Source organism: Bufo bufo, chromosome 1 (genome assembly GCF_905171765.1).
Source record: "Bufo bufo chromosome 1, aBufBuf1.1, whole genome shotgun sequence".
Classification (NCBI taxonomy): domain Eukaryota; kingdom Metazoa; phylum Chordata; class Amphibia; order Anura; family Bufonidae; genus Bufo; species Bufo bufo.
The window spans coordinates 342624699-342643096 of record NC_053389.1 but is presented as its reverse complement, the minus strand read 5'-3'; the positions used below and the strand labels follow the sequence as shown (position 1 = coordinate 342643096).

At 44.8% G+C, this 18398-nt stretch overlaps 1 protein-coding gene across 1 annotated transcript in view; it reads left to right on the top strand.

Moving 5' to 3' along the window:
* LOC121009490 (cysteine-rich and transmembrane domain-containing protein 1-like) overlaps positions 1–18398 on the top strand; it is a 93568-nt gene that overhangs the window by 32909 nt on the left and 42261 nt on the right. The window lies entirely within an intron of this gene.

Below are 18398 nucleotides of genomic sequence, written 5' to 3'. Positions count from 1 at the left end.
ACTTCTAACGGCCTAAAAAAATTAAATGACATTTACAAAATGATGCCAGCATAAATTAGACAAATGGGGAATGATTGATAACTATTTTATAAAGTATTACTATCTGTCTCAAAAAGAGAGAAATTCAAGCATTCCAAATGTCAGATTTGCGAAAATGGTCTGGGCTGCAGGCAGTGGCGTACCTACCATATAGGCAGACCACGCAGCTGCTATGGGGCCCGTGAGGAAGAGGGGCCCGCAGTGGAGGAAAGGCCCCGCCCCCTCATTTCTCCTGTCTATCGTTCTAAAGCTAAAGGACCTTTGATGATGTCATCACAGGTCCTGTAAGGGAACTGCACAGTGTAAAGTGTAGTTCCCAGGTTAGAACAGTGCATCTGCCAGGACCTGTGATGACATCATCTTCAGCATCACAGGTCCTGCAGAATCTAGCAAAGGAACTGCACCAATGATGGTGTAGTTCCTAGGTTTGAAAGGTACATCTGCCAGGACCTGTGATGACATCATCACAGGTCCTTCAACCCCTAACAGCAAGTATTAGAAGTTCACAATCAACTCTGCATTGATCCATACAGACTGGAATGGAGTGGTAAGAGGAGGTCCTCCACTTTTTATCATTTACCCCCCTCCCCCCATGCCCTGTTTTACTCATTGCTCACTCATGTATAATACTTCAGACAGTTACAGTGACCACTACCTCATGTACCTCACACACACAGTGACCATAATGTATAACTGACCACATATTTCTGTAAACACTGCATCTACAGTATTATACCTTGTATGCCTCACATCAATACACTGTTCTGTATGCATATATTACACAGTATTAGAGATGCAATATGTACAGATACTGTATATAGTATATACAGCAGTGTACTGATATGTGAGGTACGAGGTATAATAGATGCAGTGTGTACAGATATATAGTATATACAGCAGTGTACTTATATGTGAGATACGAGGTATAATATATGCAGTGTGTATAGATATATAGTATATACAGAAGTGTACTTATATGTTAGGTACGAGGTATAATAGATGAAGTGTGTACAGGTATATTGTATATACAGCAGTGGATTGATATGTGAGGTACGAGCTGTAATTTATACCTCATACCTCACATGTCAGTAGCTGCTATATATACACAATATATCTGTACACACTGCATCTATTATACCTCGTACCTCACATATTACACTACTGTATATACTATATATCTGTACAGACTGCATATAATATACCCTGTACTGCACATATCAATACACTGCTGTATATACTATATACCTGTACACACTGCATATATTATACCCTGTACCTCACATATCAATACACTGCTGTATATACTATATACTATATACCTGTACACACTGCATCTATTATACCTCTTTTGTGTGCCAGGGCTGTTTGGTAATCCCAATCCGGCCCTGATGGCATAAATTATAAAACGCAGCAGCAAGCATAGTTCATGGAACAAAGAGAGAGGCCTGGAATGGGTAGTGGGAGGGGCTATAAAAGGGGAATGGGGGCCCAATTTAGATTCTTGCTATGGGGCCCAGTGCTTTCTATGTACGCCCCTGGCTGCAGGGTGAAAACAGGGCTGGAATAGAAGGGGTTAATCAATATAATGGAACAACGTTTTAGTTTTGTTTTTACCGTCCTGTCAGGCTTAACTAAAATTCATATGCCTATATAACCTACAATGTATTACTAAAAATAAATTCATACAAAACAAGTACAATTTAAAGAAAAGTACATAAACTAATGGACCAATCGCTCAAAAAGAATGTATCTCTAGAATGACATATTACTTAAGTTATATATACAGAGGGGTGAAAGGGGTTTTCTGGGACCCAGCAGGTAACATACATGAAAGTTTCTAATATATTAGGCTACTTTCACACGTTGTGTGGATCAGTCATGGACGGATCCGTTCAAATAATACAACCATCTGCATCCGTTCAGAACGGATCTGTTTGTATCATCTTTAACATGGTATCCAAGAATGATCCGTCTTGAACACAATAGAAAATCAGTTTTTTATTGTGTCAAACGTATCCGTCCTCATTGACTTACATTGTGTGTCAGGATGGATCTGTTTAGCTCCGTTTCATCAGACGGACACTAAAACTGATGCATTCTGAGCGGATCCTTTTTCATTTAGAATGCAAACTGATCCGTTTTGGACCGCTTGTGAGAGCCCTGAACGGATCTCACAAACGGAAAGCCAAAACGCGAGTGTGAAAGTAGACAAAGTTGTGTGGATCTGCCGCTTAGGAACCTGGTAACGTGACACTTCTATTCTGAAAATCTTGCCTTTGCTGATGTCACATTTGAAATGTCACTTCAACTGTGAATAGGGCCAGAATCATTCTTCTACCTGGCACATGCACAGATGAGGCGGATTCAGGAGTTTGCATACGCATCAGGGAGAGAAATGGTTCTGGCCCCAGAGCAGAAGTTACATCTTGTACATAACCCAGGCTGGAAGCCTGGTAAAGGATGTGGAAGACCAGGAAAATCCTTTTAATGTGAACATCCTTGGTGACCTATGGAAGTTAATGGGCTGGTGGTGCAATCACCGGTCCACAAGTAGGGATTTTAGGAGCTGAGAATGCAGGTATCCTACCAGGACAGCTTTATACTTTCCTCACACAGACACATATACAGCAGACTAAATATAGGTGCTTGAACCAGTCTCCAGAATAAACAAACAAAGGTGGCCAGACCAGACCCTACCTCAATAACAAACACCACTACAGGACTTCTGTCTCCTCCTCTGAAGAGTGTTCCTGCAATGACCCTTGTCTTTCGGAGCTAAACAGTCATGGTCATTTGACTGGATCAATTAAAGTTCTTCTATATGTCCTGCACAAATATGCAATAATCTCAAAATACACAATGGAGGAGATATATCAAGACTGGTGCATCCATCCGCCAGTCTTGATCTCTCTGCACTGGTGTGAGAGGCGCCTAATTTATTAAGAGACAGAAGCTTCTTAACAAATCAGGCCCGACCACTACAGAAGATGTCGATACTCCACAATGCAACCAATCACTGTTCAACCAGCACTTCAAATCACACTTCCACCTGTCTCTCCTTTAAATGGTTAGATAGAAGAGCAAGGGATAGTGAGGTACCGCAGTAGATCTTCTAAAATCAGCATTTAATATACTCACAAGATTATAAAAAGATACAAGCATATCAAATGTTTAGAGACCGGTCTAAACATTTGATAAAAGGGGCAAGACCACAGGTTGGGGGGGGGCGGGGCGCAATACTTGGCTTGTCCCGGGTGCTGGCAACCCACGCTGCGCCACTGTTATCTTGTACCATATTTTAATTATCTGATGATTTTTGGAGTAATTCAGACATCTGCTGGACTGTTGCCAAAGAGCAACACAATGTAGATGCTCGGATGACTGCTACACCTGTAAACCTATAACAGATCAAAACCAGCAGAATATGAAAGCAGGAATGTCATACAGATGACACCCACTACGTATGGCGTGCGCTTAGCTCCTGTAAAGTTACAACAGATGGAGCCAAGGGGTTAAAGGTATAATGGGAAATTAAGCCATAGTTTGACACTATTATACAAAACAAAATGGCAGCAATATGCACTGTTTGTGCATTCTAATGGAATTTTTTATGGATGCATAATTTGGTTGTATGAGAGCTCTACTTGTTTGAAGGCCATCACGAGGGCAGTGCAAAGTCAGGTACCCAGGAAGCGCACCAGTCACTGCATGAGAACTTATAAATGAACTGGAGCTAATAGATAACAATGGGCAAACCTGGTTCCCAACATTGTTATGCCCCTTCACAGTAATTTTGCCCTCTTCTGTGCCCCCATAATAGTTGTTATGCCCTTGTGTCTGTGCCCCCATAATAGTTATGTCCTGGTCTCTGAGTCCGGATCATTTATCCGCTATGGGATATTTCTGATAGAGGACCGGGCTTGTGTGTAGCACACGGTTTCACAGAAATTATTTTTCTCATATTGTACATAGTAACTGTGGTACTGCACAGATGGCACAAACATACTGATTTACTGCATTTAAAACCCCTCTCGGTGCATCTCAAGGTTAAACAGGTATATAAAAAGGAGTTATATTACATTTCAGAGTTCTGATTACATTTTGACTAGGAAATAGTATTGCTTGCGAGATTATGTGGACAATGGAATATGCTCTGTATTGTGTTGTGTTCTTTACATTGTACTATAAATAATATCCTCATTATGCTTCCAAAAATGCTGTGCCTACAGTAACCTTAAATAAACATTGCCTTTAAAGACCATGAATGGAAAAGTAAAAGTAAAATGAACATCAATGTGTCTCCATGTCTGTTGGCAGAATTTTCTAAAATGATTATGAGAATTATTCTGGATTTATTTTCAAGCCTGTACAAACATCAAGAAATGAAAATAATAATGTATTAAAGAGAATATATTGTCAGGAAATTAACAGCTGTTAAAATGATAAATTCTGGTCAGATCAATCGTATTTTATCAGGATTCAGCTTAAAAGGTTATTCCTACCTTAAACATTGATGACATATAGCTAGAATATACCATCAGTATCAGATAGGTGCAGGTCCCACTTCTGGTGCGTTCTCCTTTCCATTCTTCTGCTCCATTATAGGAGCAAAAAATGGAAAGGATGGATCCGGCGCATAACTGAGTGGAACGGAGCCTATAATGGGATCTGTTAGGTTTCCGTTCAGATCATCGATTTTGTAGCTGACACAAAAGTCCTGCATGCGCAACTCTTGTCTCAGCTACAAAAACCTTCCCCTGAACGGAAACCTAACGATCCCATTATAGTGTATGGGGTCCGTAGGTTCGGTATGTGCCGAATCCATTCTTTCTATTTTACTGCTCCTATAACAGAGCAGAAGAACGGAAAGGAGAAGACAGATTTAAAAGCAGCCTAAAATGAGCGTTCAAGAGGAGAGAAGGTCTGACGGAATTGGCGGTAAAAGCATCAAGCAGCTTGCTCCTGTATGTATTTTAGAACACACAGGCTGCAGATGCAAAATATTACAAAATGTAACCATTTACAAAAGTGTTTAGCACATAATAGATGTAATGCAATAATGAAAAATGAACACAGTGGTGGTCTATAATTGTTGCAGTCATCACACTATCCTCAGAGCCCCGACAATCTGCTGGCATTTACTGTTTTGTACAGATGGATTTTTTTTTTACTCCTGTAAAGGTTGTATTAGACTGGAAGATTGTTGGCCAGACCATAGATAACAAGCGTTTGATGATGTGCATTTCTGTAGCATATCTGCACCAAAATCGGCAATGTGTGTGGATTGGATGTGGTTTTGCCGCAGATCTGAAATCTGCATGGAATGTCAGTATCCACACAGAAACAATCTGCAAAGTGTACCTGAGAATTGTGTAATCTCATACACTTTGCTGGTATTGTACTACGCTGTGGTTTTTCCACACGGAAATCTGCACCTATTTGGCAACGTGTGCATGTGGCCTAAAACTGATCAGATTCAAGCACTGGAGGAAATTTATTGGGACATTTCATATGCCAGTCTTGATCTAGTTCTGGGCTTGTTTCGAATAAGTGTGCTGGTGGTTTTCTGCACTGGCCCGTTGACTCTGTGGATGGTCTAGTAATATACAGCTGTTAGCCACTGTTATCATGTAGTACAGGCCGGACCTAGGGCTGCAAGACTGGGGGAGGCCTGGCATGACAGAGTCCTGGAGGGAGTGGAGCTGTTAGGGAGTTAATTAGTAGGTTTTAGGTGGGCGTTGCATTAGGGGAGGGGGTAAGGTTTTAAAAGGGGTGGGAGGAGCGGGAAGAGGGGCCATTTTGCAAGGAACAGCCAAATCTGCAGCAGCCACATTGTCAGAGCTGCTGCATTACTACTTTGGTGGCTCTTGGGTCCCTGCGACTGTCTGCAATCGATGTACTGCTGGCGCAACTCTGGGCGGCAGCGGAGAGTAGGAGTCAGGAGTGCCTGCAGGCTTCTGTGGCAGGCCTGCTGCCGGGGTCGGGGGATCCAGCCTCTACGGATGCCCCCATTAACCGGCTGCGGAGGACCAGGCATCCGGCGCGCCTTAGTCCGGAAGAGACCCCGAGGGTCCAGTGCCGGGGTAGGAGCCCCTCCAACACGCACCGCAGGTAAGAACACCGGTGTCAGGCAGTCGCGTGCTGGGAGGAATACTGTAGAACGGCGGGACCCTGGGTGGGGGAGGCAAGAGGTTCCCTCATCCGATTTAGCCGGCAGGGATGCAGGACCAGGTTCGGCAGGTGGGTCAGGTCGGACTTACCTTGCCCGGTGGGGAAGAGATGCCTAGTCTTCCAAGTGTCGGCGGGGTCAAGTTGGCAGCCCTGTGCTTCCTTCCCTGATCAGGCAACGTGTGGCTGGCTCAGAGACTGCTCCAGCTTGCACAATGGCGGCTTCTAGTGGTGGAGCTGCAGAAGCGCAGGCTCCTGGGCTTTCTTCAGTGATCGGGCAGTCACAGTTGGTTCCAGCTTGTACGATGGCGGCCTCTAGTGGCGGAGCTGAGGAAGTGCATGCTCCAGCAGCAGCAAGTGGTGGCACAGGCAGTGCTGAAGTCCAGATGACAGCCAGAGGAGAAATCAGCGCCGGTCAAAGTCCGTTTTCCGGCTGGTGGATTCTCAGCGTCCACGCAGCCAGGTGAGATACGCGGGGAGTCCTCATTAGCGGTTGCTTGTCTCGGAGGGGCTCCCAGGTTGGGGGATTTATTACTGAGTTTGCGGGAGCTAGTAAAAGGACTGGCGGGACCAGGGATGGGGTCACCGCTGGCTGCTTGGAGTGTGCAGGGGTCAGTAGTACCGGGTATTGCGGAACAGATGGGGGGGTAATTGGGGTGCGGGGGCCAGCAGGGCGTTGGGGCATAGTTACAGGGTTCGGCTGATTCGGATGGGGTTAGGGATAGTGAGGGTGGTAAGGATAAGAACGGGGGGAGCAGTGTTTAGACGACACGGCGCAAGGTGAGGTATATGTTTGCTTTGAGGGGCCTCTGGGGGCACACTTGAGGATGGAGGTAAAAGAAAAAATTTGGAAAGAGGAATATGTGGACATTTTCTCATTGCTCCCACTTAGTACTCCCATAGTAACATAGTACATAAGGCCGAAAAAAGACATTTGTCCATCCAGTTCGGCCTGTCATCCTGCAAGTTGATCCAGAGGAAAAAAACAAAACAAAACTGAGGTAGAAGCCAATTTTCCCCACTTTAGGGGAATAAAAAGTTACTTCCCGACTCCAATCAGGCAATCAGAATAACTCCCTGGATCAACGACCCCTCTCTAGTAGCTATAGCCTGTAATATTATTACACTCCAGAAATACATCCAGGCCCCTCTTGAATTCCTTTATTGTACTCACCATCACCACCTCCTCAGGCAGAGAGTTCCATAGTCTCATTGCTCTTACCGTAAAGAATCCTCTTTGTGTACAAACCCTCTTTCCTCCAGACGCAGAGTATGTCCCCTCGTCACAGTCACAGTCCTGGGGATAAATAGATGATGGGATAGATCTCTGTACTGACCCCTGATATATTTATACATAGTAATTAGATCTCCCCTCAGTCTTTTTTTCTAAAGTGAATAACCCTAATTTTGATAATCTTTCAGGGTGCTGTAGTTGCTCCATTCCAGTTATTACTTTAGTTGCCTTCCGCTGGACCCTCTTCAGCTCTGCTATGTCTGCCTTGTTCACAGGAGCCCAGAACTGTACACAGTACTCCATGTGTGGTCTGACTAGCGATTTGTAAAGTGGTAGGACTATGTTCTTATCACGGGCATCTATGCCCCTTTTGATGCAACCCATTATCTTATTGGCCTTGGCAGCAGCGAGTGTTTTATCATTTAGTATGTACGGGTGACTTGCATTATTCCTTCCCATGTGCATAAATTTACATTTGTCAGTGTTAAACCTCATCTGCCCAAGCCTCCAATCTATCCAGATCCCTCTGTAGTAGTATAATGTCCTCTTCAGTGTTAATTACTTTACACAGTTTAGTGTCATCTGCGAAAATTTATATTTTACTATGCAAGCCTTCTACAAGATCATTAATAAATATATTGGAGAATAGGGCCCAATACCGACCCCTGAGGTACCCCACTAGTGACCCAATCTGAGTATGTACCGTTAATAACCACCCTCTTTTTTTCTATCACTCAGCCAGTTACTTACCCACATACAGACATTTTCTCCCAGTCAGAGCATTCTCATTTTATATACTAACCTTTTATGTGGTATAGTGTCAAATGCTTTGGAGAAGTCCAGATAAAAGACATCCATTGATTCGCCGCTGTCAAGTCTAGAACTTTCCTCCTCATAGAAACTGATTAAATTAGTTTGGCATGACCTATCCCTCATGAAGCCATGCTGATATGGCGTTATTTGCTTATTTCCGTTGAGATGCTCTAAGATAGCATCTTTTAGAAAACCTTCAAACAGTTTACCCACAACAGATGTTAAACTTACCGGCCTATAGTTTCCAGGCTCTGTTTTTGGACCCTTTTTGAATATTGGCACCACATTTGCTATGTGCCAATCCTGTGGGACATTCCCTGTCAGTATAGAGTCTGCAAATATCAGAAAGTGTCTGGCTAGGACATTACTTAATTCCCTTAGGATACGGGGGTGTATGCCATCCGTTCATGGCCATTTGTCTATTTCTTTAATCTTTTTAAGTCGCTGTTGTACTTCTTCCTGGGTCAGACAGGACACTTTTAATGGGGAATTTATTTTTACATTCAGCATTTCACCTGACAGTTTATTTTCCTCAGTGAATACATTGGAGAAAAAAAAATATTTAACAGCTTTGCTTTCTCCTCGTCGCTCTTTGCTACTCCCCTCTCATTACTCTTTAAAGGGCCGCTTGAAAGGTTTAATTTGGATAGGGGGGGGGGGGGGGGGGAAGGATGATGAAAAGAAAAGACTAGGATAGGCGGTGGTATCGTTTGATTCCTCTGACTTTTTCCAAATGGATGCAGGAGTTTGTGATCTGGCCAGTGTCATTGGGGAGAAGGCACCGGAGAATGCGCTTTTCTGTTATCTCAACGCGATGGGGGAGGCGTATAGGGTATATGGGGGGGCTCGGGAGGTTGAGGTATGATGAGCAATTTTGACAACGAAAAGCATCTCAGTCTAGCATTCAGTGGGATCATAAAGATATAGGTTTGTGGATGCGGGTGATGGCCCCGGGCAGGGCAGCCCTTTCCAGGGGGCGCTGGGGGTTCTGGGCAATCGGAGCGCTCGGCAGCCTTACAAAAGGGATTATGTTTCCAGTTTAACGAGGGTGGATGTAGGTATGGGGATAAGTGCAAATTTAAGCACGAGTGTTCCTCATGTGGGGGGAATCATGGAGCGCAGTGATGCTTTAAAGGTCGTAGAGGAAAAGGGGGGGGCGATGGGTATGGAAAAGGGGCAGACACCAATTTGGGTAACAGAGATGGTACCCTAATGTGGAGGCGGCGGCGTTTTGTTTGGGGGTTTTAGGGAGGGTTTCTCGGATTCCGTCGGCAATGGAGTGTCCAGGGGTGGTGACCGAGAAATTGCAAAAAGAGGTGGAGCTAGGTCGCATGGCAGGGTCCTTTCGGGACCTGCCGATGCAAGATCTGTGGGTGTCACCATTGGGAGTTGTGCCAAAGAGGGAGCCTAACAAATTTTGCCTTATCCACCACCTTTCATTTCCAAAACGGGGTTCGGTTAACGACGGGATTGCGCCAGAGTTGTGTTCGGTGGTGTATACATCGTTTGATGAGGCGGTTCGTTGCGTTTGGTCTTATGGGCGGGGAGCGTTGTTGGCTAAGGTGGATATTGAGGCGGCTTTTAGTCTCTTACCGGTACACCCGGATTGTCAGCACTTGCTGGGTTGTTTTTGGGACAGGTTTTTTTTTTTGTTGAACAGTGTTTCCCTATGGGTTGTTAGATTATCCACAATTTGGATGATTTTTTGTTTATTTTGCCACCAGGTTCGAATGGATGCTCCGAAATGTTGCATTCTTTTGAAGCCATGTCGGAACTTTTTGGGGTTCCCTTGGCACGGGAAAAAACGGAAGGCCCTACGACTGTGCTGAGTTTTTTCGGTTTCATCATAGATACTGTGGCGATGGAGTGCAGGTTATCCGAGGACAAGTTAGATGATCTTCGACGTGAGGTTTAGTTGGCGTGTGGGCGTCAAAAGATGCAGCTACGTGAGTTACAGTCTTTGTTGGTTATTATGCCAATGGGGTGGATTTTTTGTAGGAAATTGGCCAGGGCGACTGCGGGGATTCAGGCTCCCCATCATTTTATGCGGCTTAAATCGGGAGCTGCGGGGTGATTTAAAAGGTGTGGGCTTCCTTTTTGGAACTGAATAATGGGCGGTCTATAAGGATGGCGGATGGGGTGTTGGCGGCAGAGCTGGACTTGTTTACTGATGCAGCGTGTGGGCACGGTTTTGGGGTGTATTTACAGGGTCGGTGGTGTGTAGGCGAGTGGCCGCTGAGATGGAAGGAAGAAGGCTGGGTGAAGAATTTAGTGTAGAGCTTTTTCCCATTGTGGTGGCAGTGTCCATTTGAGGGGAATTTTTTCGAAATAGGAAGGTGCGATTTCATTGTGACAACTTAGGGGTGGTGGAGGCTATTAATCGTATTTTGGCTTCATCTCCGCCGGTTGTGTGCTTGCTTCAGCATTTGGTTTTGGGTTGTCAATCATTGAATGCTTGCATAGTAGAGACTCATGTGCTTAGGGTAAGTAACTCAATTGCAGATGCATTGTCTCGTTTTCAGTGGGACCGGTTTCGGGTTTTGGCACCGGAGGCGGACGAGCAGGGAGCGAGCTTTCCCCAGGAGCTGTGGAATCTGCCATTTGGTCGGTGAGAGTTATTGAGGGGATACTTGTCGGGGGGAACTGGGCAGCATATGATAAGGCATGGGGGTGTTGGGAGGAATGGTGTCAGCGTTTTAAGGGGCATGGTCTAGAACAGGGGTCTGCAACCTTTAAGACATAAAGAGCCACTTAGACCCATTTCCGAAGGAAAAAAAAAACTGGGAGCCGCAAAACCATTGCGACATTTAAAACAAATATAACACTGCATATATTGTTTCTTACCTTAATGCTATATACAGGATCGTGCAGTCAGCTGTCAATCTGAAGAAAAAAAGGACTTTTTCACTTAACAATGTAAAATATATTTTTGCAAATTAATAGCTAATTAAAATATTTAATTTACCTTTACCAGACCACCCCCAATCATGTGCCAGTAATACCAGACCCCCCCAATCATGTGCCAGTAATACCAGACCCCCCTCCAATCATGTGCCAGTAATACCAGACCCCCCAATCATGTGCCTGTAATACCAGACCCCCCTCCAATCATGTGCCAGTAACATCAGACCCCCCTCCAATCATGTGCCAGTAATACCAGACCCCCCTCCAATCATGTGCCAGTAATACCAGACCCCCCCAATCATGTGCCAGTAATACAAGACCCCCCCAATCATGTGCCAGTAATACCAGACCCCCCTCCAATCATGTGCCAGTAATACCAGACCCCCCCAATCATGTGCCAGTAGTAATACCAGACCCCCCCAATCATGTGCCAGTAATTCCAGTGGCCCCCCCAAATTCCCCAATCATGTGCCAGTATAACACCATTATGTGCCAGACTGCCAGTTAAAAAAAATAAAAATTAACATTTATACTTACCTCTTTGGAGCGATGCGTTGTACGGCTCAGGTGGCGCAATGAAGTCATCGCGCCGCCTACGCCGGCCTCTGATAGGCTCCCGGCACTACTAGGCCGGCAGCCTATCAGAGGAACAGGAAAGGGACACACCTCCCTGCCCTGCTCATCCGCACAGCCTTCTGTTTGTATCGCTGTCCTGAGGACAGCGATGCAAACAGATCACTATGGAGATGAGCGCTTCGCTTCCACAATGGAAGCGCTCATCTCAGTGCCTGCCCCGCCGGCGCACACACACTGCTCATGCCGCACACACACTGCTCATGCCCATGCCGGAGCCGCGGCAAAGGTTCAAAAGAGCCGCATGCGGCTCCGGAGCCGCGGGTTGCTGACCACTGGTCTAGAAGATGGGGTTCTGTTGTTTGTTGGGCATTGCAGAGAGGAGGGGTGGTCGGCGTCCAGAATGGGTAAGTTTATGGCGGGAGTGGCTTTTGGTTGTAAGTGTCAGGCAAAACCGGATGTGACAAAATCATTATGGGTGTTGCAGGCATTGAAGGGTTGGAGGAGGCGGTCTCCCAGTGAGGATCAGCGTAGGCCTATTTCCTTCACGCTGTTAGTGGACATGGAGCAGTTGGGTCGGGTTTGCGTGTCGGTTGGGGAGGTTAGGTTGTTTCAGTTAGCTTTTTCTTTGGCCTTTTTTGGGGTATTGCGCATTGGGGAATTGGTCAGTCCGAGTAAGAGCCATGGGGGTGGGCTTCAGAGAGAGGAGTTATTTGCTGACAGGGTGAAATTTCGTATTAGGAGGTTTAAAACGGATCAGTTGGGTCGGGTTGTCTGGTTGTTTTATACAGGTAGTGGGATCGGTCGCATGCTCGCTTCAGTGTCTTAAAGAATTTGGGGGGGAACACGGTTGAGGGTGATGGGCCACTGTTTGTGCATGAGGATGGTTCTTTTCTTTCACATTTCCATTTTTTTGCGATGTTACGGGCTTGTTTGGCAAAGTTGAATAGGGACCCCTCGCTGTTTAGGGGGGGGGGGGGTTACTCTTTCTGGATTGGCGCGGCCACGGAGGCCACTAAGAGGGGGTTGGGGAATGACGTCATTCGTCACATTGGGCGATGGGAGTCTATCCGGTTCCAGTCCTATGTTAGGCTGGCGTTATAAGAAGGGGAATGGTGTTTGTCAGGGTTGGGTGGCATGTGAGGGACGTTTGTTGTATTTTGTGTTTCCTGCAGGTGGTTCGGCCTGCCTGGTGTGGATCATGGGGCACTCTTATGTGTTCTGGGGAGCGTTGCGGGCAGCAGTTAGGCCGGATGGAAGGTAATTGGGTTTTCCAGAGAGGTGGTAGTGATTCGCTGTTTGGGGATGAGAGGAATGCTGTGAAGTCGGGTTCTTCCAGAAATCCATAGATTTGCAAGGTTAGATGTTGCCCCGGGGGTATTGGTGTTACATGTGTGGGGGGGGGGGGGGGAATCATTTGGGAGTGTGTCCTTTTAGGGAGCTAACGAAGGATATTAAATTTGATTTGTTGCGTTTGTGGTCTTAGTTTCTAGGCTTGGTGACAGTCTAGACGGATATGGTGCCACGGAAGCAGTGGAGGGACGCTAGAGGTCTGTGGAGAAGGTCAATAAAGCCAGGATCAAAGTTAATAGGGCAGTAGGGAGTTTTGTGGTGAGGAATGGCAGTTTTGCGGTGAGTCATGGGGATTTGGAAGCTGGTGAGAGGGAGTTTTGGAGGGGGGATGGAGTACACCTGAACGGGGTGGGGATTGATTTATGGTGTTTGGGTTTACAGGACAGGATTGAGTTTGCTTTGCGGGTGTGGCGGGACACAAGGAGGTGAGGTGTTACCACCTTGGGTCGTGGGTAGTGGTGGTCCTTGGAATTGGTGGATCTGGTGTGGTGGGGAGGGAGCCAACTGGGCTCTGGACTCCCCAGGTACTGAAATTTGGGGCGTGATATGGCGGGTATCTGCCTACGTTTGTCTCCCATGGTTACAGTTTTCTGCCTCTGAGCTGGCGTTTATCGGCTAGAGGTAATTTAATTGAACGGCGGGGCAGATACCCATCGGGTTTGCAGGGCTCCAAGGACCCTCCCCGTGTTTCAGTTTTTTTTCTTGGGTGGGCCTTCAGGTGGGAAGGCCTTTTTGGTTGGTTGGTTATTTATTGTATGTTTTGTTATTTATTAAATGGCTGCTGTGGCCAATAAAATCCACCTGTGGTGTTGCGTCTTTATTTGGTTGGGAATGGGGGGGGGGACATAGGGGGAAAGACTCGACAGTACGCTTGTCATGTGGAAATCACAGGGCTGCTCACAGCTCTTCCACTCCATTGGCTTTTTTGCACTCAGCTTTTATTCTCAGCAGTAAAGTCTTCTATCAATATGCCATAAATGTGCAGTAGAAGTTTAAGAAATCTTTGAAAGTGGGAATTACCCTTAGGCCTCTTTCACACTACAGTATGTCCATTTCAGTGTTTTGCGTTCCGTTTTTCACGGATCCGTTGTCCCGTTTTTTGGGTTCCGTTGTGTCTCCGTTTCCGTTCAGTATGTCCGCAAAAACCTTTCAGTATGGTTTCCGTATGGTTCCCGTATACGGTCCATTTTTCACGGATCAAAAACGGAAGCCACCTGTATTTGTGCTCAGCCAAAGTTTGGCAACAAGAAACACATGGCCACAGTGGGCTGGGCCTAGCATTTGTTAATGACGGATCCGCAAAAAACGGATGACATACGGATGCCTTCCGTATGCATTCCGTTTTTTTGCGGACCCATTGACTTTAATGGAGCCACGGACCGTGATTTGCGGAGAAACATAGGACATGTTCTATCTTTCCACGGCACGGAAATACTGAAACGGAATGCACACGGAGACACTTCAGTATTTTTTGCTGAACCATTGAAATGAATGGTTCAGTATCTGTTCCGTATACTGAACTCAAAAAACGGCCAGTATACTGAACGCAAAATACTGTAGTGTGAAAGAGGCCTTAATGTGTTTATCAGTTTATTGTCCCTTTTAAAATATAAAAATATATATATAACATATCCCTCTTAGTTATGCCTTCAAGGCTGTCCGCAAGCTGAAACAGCAAGCAGTTTTACTGAAATCTTGCAGGCAGATAGTTGCCCTTTTCTCCACCCACCAATGGGCGGATCTTAGTCCCCATTATCTATAATGGAGCGGGGGGCTGAGAACCTCCAAGGCAACAATTAGAACAGGTATGGTGAGAATTGTATGTTTGTTGTTTTCATTTACTTTGTGGTCAGATCTTTTAGAACGTAAGTGTACAAATGAAAAAAACTGGCTATTTTGAGGCATGCTTTTGGAGCCAATTTTGAGGCAGTAACAGCAGTGGCCCTAAGATAAGAATTCACAGATTTTCTATTATGTTTTTTGTGTGCAGTTGTGATATAGGACAGGAGAGGGACAAGGAGAAAATGATTATATTTTTATTTGTTTGGACTCCAGGATAAAAAGCTGAACTGGATGGACAGATGTCTTTTTTCGGCCTTATAAACTATGTTACTAGGTTATAAACTATGACTCTAGTTTAGTGTCTGTTTAACTGGACATCTTAAGAAAATGGCATATGCTGCCAAATTCTTGAAATCCACTGCCACACACTTTATGTATTATGTACATTGTACCATAAGTAGAAATTGTAATTCTACAGCAACAAACAGTCAAGATACAGCAGGTATGCCACAATGCAAAATTCAAGAAACAAAAGATTGTTACATAAGCACAGCGACAAGGGGTTGATGTATCTCTACACAGTCTTGCAAGCACCTTCAACTTCAGGCTGCATATTGAACATAAATCATACCCCAAACGCCATCCACACACTTCAAATAAATGCTGCCACCACCAGTTGTTACAGCTGATGAGATGCTGATCGTTCCTGGATCTTCCCATGGCAGCATACGGTTTGACAGGGGTGACAAGGCCGCTGCAGCCAATGAATGGCTGCAGTGATAAATGTAACATCCACACGTCATATCACTGGGTCACATGACTCATGTGTGACAGTGACCGCTGCTGAAAGTCATTGGCTGCATGCACCACTTGACCCTTGTCAAACTGGATGGTGACACAGGGGGACCCAGGAGCGAAGGAGCCATAATCTGGTGATCAGGTCAGTATGATTCCAACTTCAGGTCTGGCCACACTCTGGGGTCTGCAGAAATCCATAACCCCTTTAAAGTTTTAAAAAGGACCTTTAATTTCTGCTTGTATGGTCAGTTGGGTCAATGCCTCTTTACAAACAAGTTAACAGAGCCTCCTTTCTTTGTTTTCTGTACATTGTTACCATAAAAAAAATGGAAAAGAAATATGGGGAAGTGAAACTGCTTGCTCATACAGTATGTATCAGAAATAAGTACAAGTCCTTTTAGCGCTGTCGTACTCCTAGAAAAGATACTGCCAGTCCATTAGTGCAGGGAATAATTGCTTAAAAGTGAATATGTAACCATTTTCTACTAGTTAAAACCAAATAGCAACACTTATCCTTTTTTCTAATCTGTTTTTTATTTTCTCATTGCAGATTTTTTAAATTCTATTTCCTGAACATAATTATGGGACTTTCAGCTTACCTGTGCTGTTCTTAACAGCATTTAGAGAATTTATTTACAGCAGCCACCATGGGCCATATACAGAATGGACAGGAGGGGACCGCTATATGGGATAGTTTTCTTGGCATGCTCTGTCACCTGTGAATAAGTCAGAAAGGAGTAGATAAACTTTGGCAATCACCTATTGTGAATGGTTGATCCTATGTTATTTATACACATAGGTGCTATTTGTCATTCCAACCCTGCCTGTAATGATAAGCAGATAACTGCAGTAAAATGATCTGTATAGACCAAGAGGTGGTGCCTATTAGTCTGTGGCCATTGCCATTTTTGCAGGATTTTATGGGATTTATTTATATGAATTACATGAAACAAAAAAAAAAAAAACACCACCAACAATGTTGAACATAAAAACATGATTTAAACAGTAGGTCATTTTCTGATTACACATTCCTTTTAAACCAAGCAATAATGCTCCAATAGAAGTAAAAAATATCCCACCGCTGTCAGATAGTCTATTACATACACATGTGGCTGCAAGAAGTTTATCTAGCTCCACTGCCTCGATCTTGCACACACCTTTTGTTTTCAGGTTGCACATTGAGCATAAATCACACCCCAAATATACACTTCCATCACCTTTTGAGATGCAATCTGTTAACACACAAGTACACACTGCTTTCAGGCATTACTCATCGAAAAGTTATGAGTTACTAAAGCTTTAAAACAAAAAGCTACTATGCTTATAAAAAAAAAAAAAAAAAAAAAAAAAACAAAATCCCATACAAAAAGGCAAACAATTAAAAAGTAAAATAGAGAAAATAAGCAAGAGGTCTACTGTAGCACCCAGTCTTCACTGCCCTCAAAATGTGTGAACTCCGATTTACGGTTTCAAGTATGTTTTATATCTTCATACTTTCCTGACGCAAAGGAGAGTAACTGACACAAAGGAGAACCTGGAATATTAAATAACGGATTGTCCTGTAATGCCCCACTATAGAAGATAGGGGGTTCACTTTAGACAAACAAAAGGTCAATTTGATGTGCATTAGAGACGAGAGAAACCAGGCCTGAGAGTCACATCTCACACTTCTCTCTGGTTTCGTTAAAGCATCCTCTGGACAGATGAAGCGGAGCTTACTCTCACTGTAAAATTCACCCTGTGAATGTCAAACATGCACAGCCATATTCCTTTTCAGAACAATCATCCTCAAGCAAGCCATGTTTATTGTGCCCAGCAAAACATACATTACAGCAGCCACATTTCAACCATGTTTCAAGCCTGAAAAAGACCAGTTTATTGTAAGGGTCAAAATGTGGCTGCTGTCTGGTTTGCTCTTCTGGGTATAATAAAACAAGGATTGCTCAAGGATGATGTTGCCATGTTTTTCTGCAGAGTGCTCTGCCCCCTGTCATTCTCTGTGTAGCAGTGGCATCCTGACCTAGGGACATATGCAACTGCTGCAGTCACTGGCTATGGTCGGTCACATGTCCCTGTGTCAGGGCATCATTGCAGCAGGAGGAGTATAGAGAACAGTGAGGTATCGGACATCCTTGAAACTGGTTCAGCAGGAGATTGGTAAGGTTTTTTTTCATTCTTGATTTTTTTTTCCCATTCCTGGAAAACCCATTTAGCATACTGGAAATAAGAGGCTACAGTCCCAAACCCTGGAGCAGCCCAATAATAGTGTTCCCTTGGCATCTGCCCAACCCAGATTTGTCCATCAGACTGCCAGGTAGTAAAATGCGATTTATCACTCCTGAGAACATGCTCAAGTCCAGTGGTGGCATGCTTTGAACCACTCCTGCTCAAACAATGCACATAGATATCTTAGGCTTGTATTTTGCTGCTTGACTATTGGAAACCTCTCATAGAACTCCTGACACACCATCCTTGTGCTGAGGAGGCTTCCAGAGGCATGCAACACACTATGCCCTTCAATACTGAGGAAGTGCATTGTCTACCACTCCTTGTGTTGTTGTTACTCCTATCCTGTCACACTTCACACTTATGGCCCTCATACACAGTAGTCAGTGGAATTGGCCGATATTCTAATGTGTGTGAGGAACTCCTGACTCTCCCACAACAGATTATGTCAGGGGAGAGAAGGACTGGGCAGAGTGAATATTCTTTCCTTATCCTTTTGTTCTCCTGG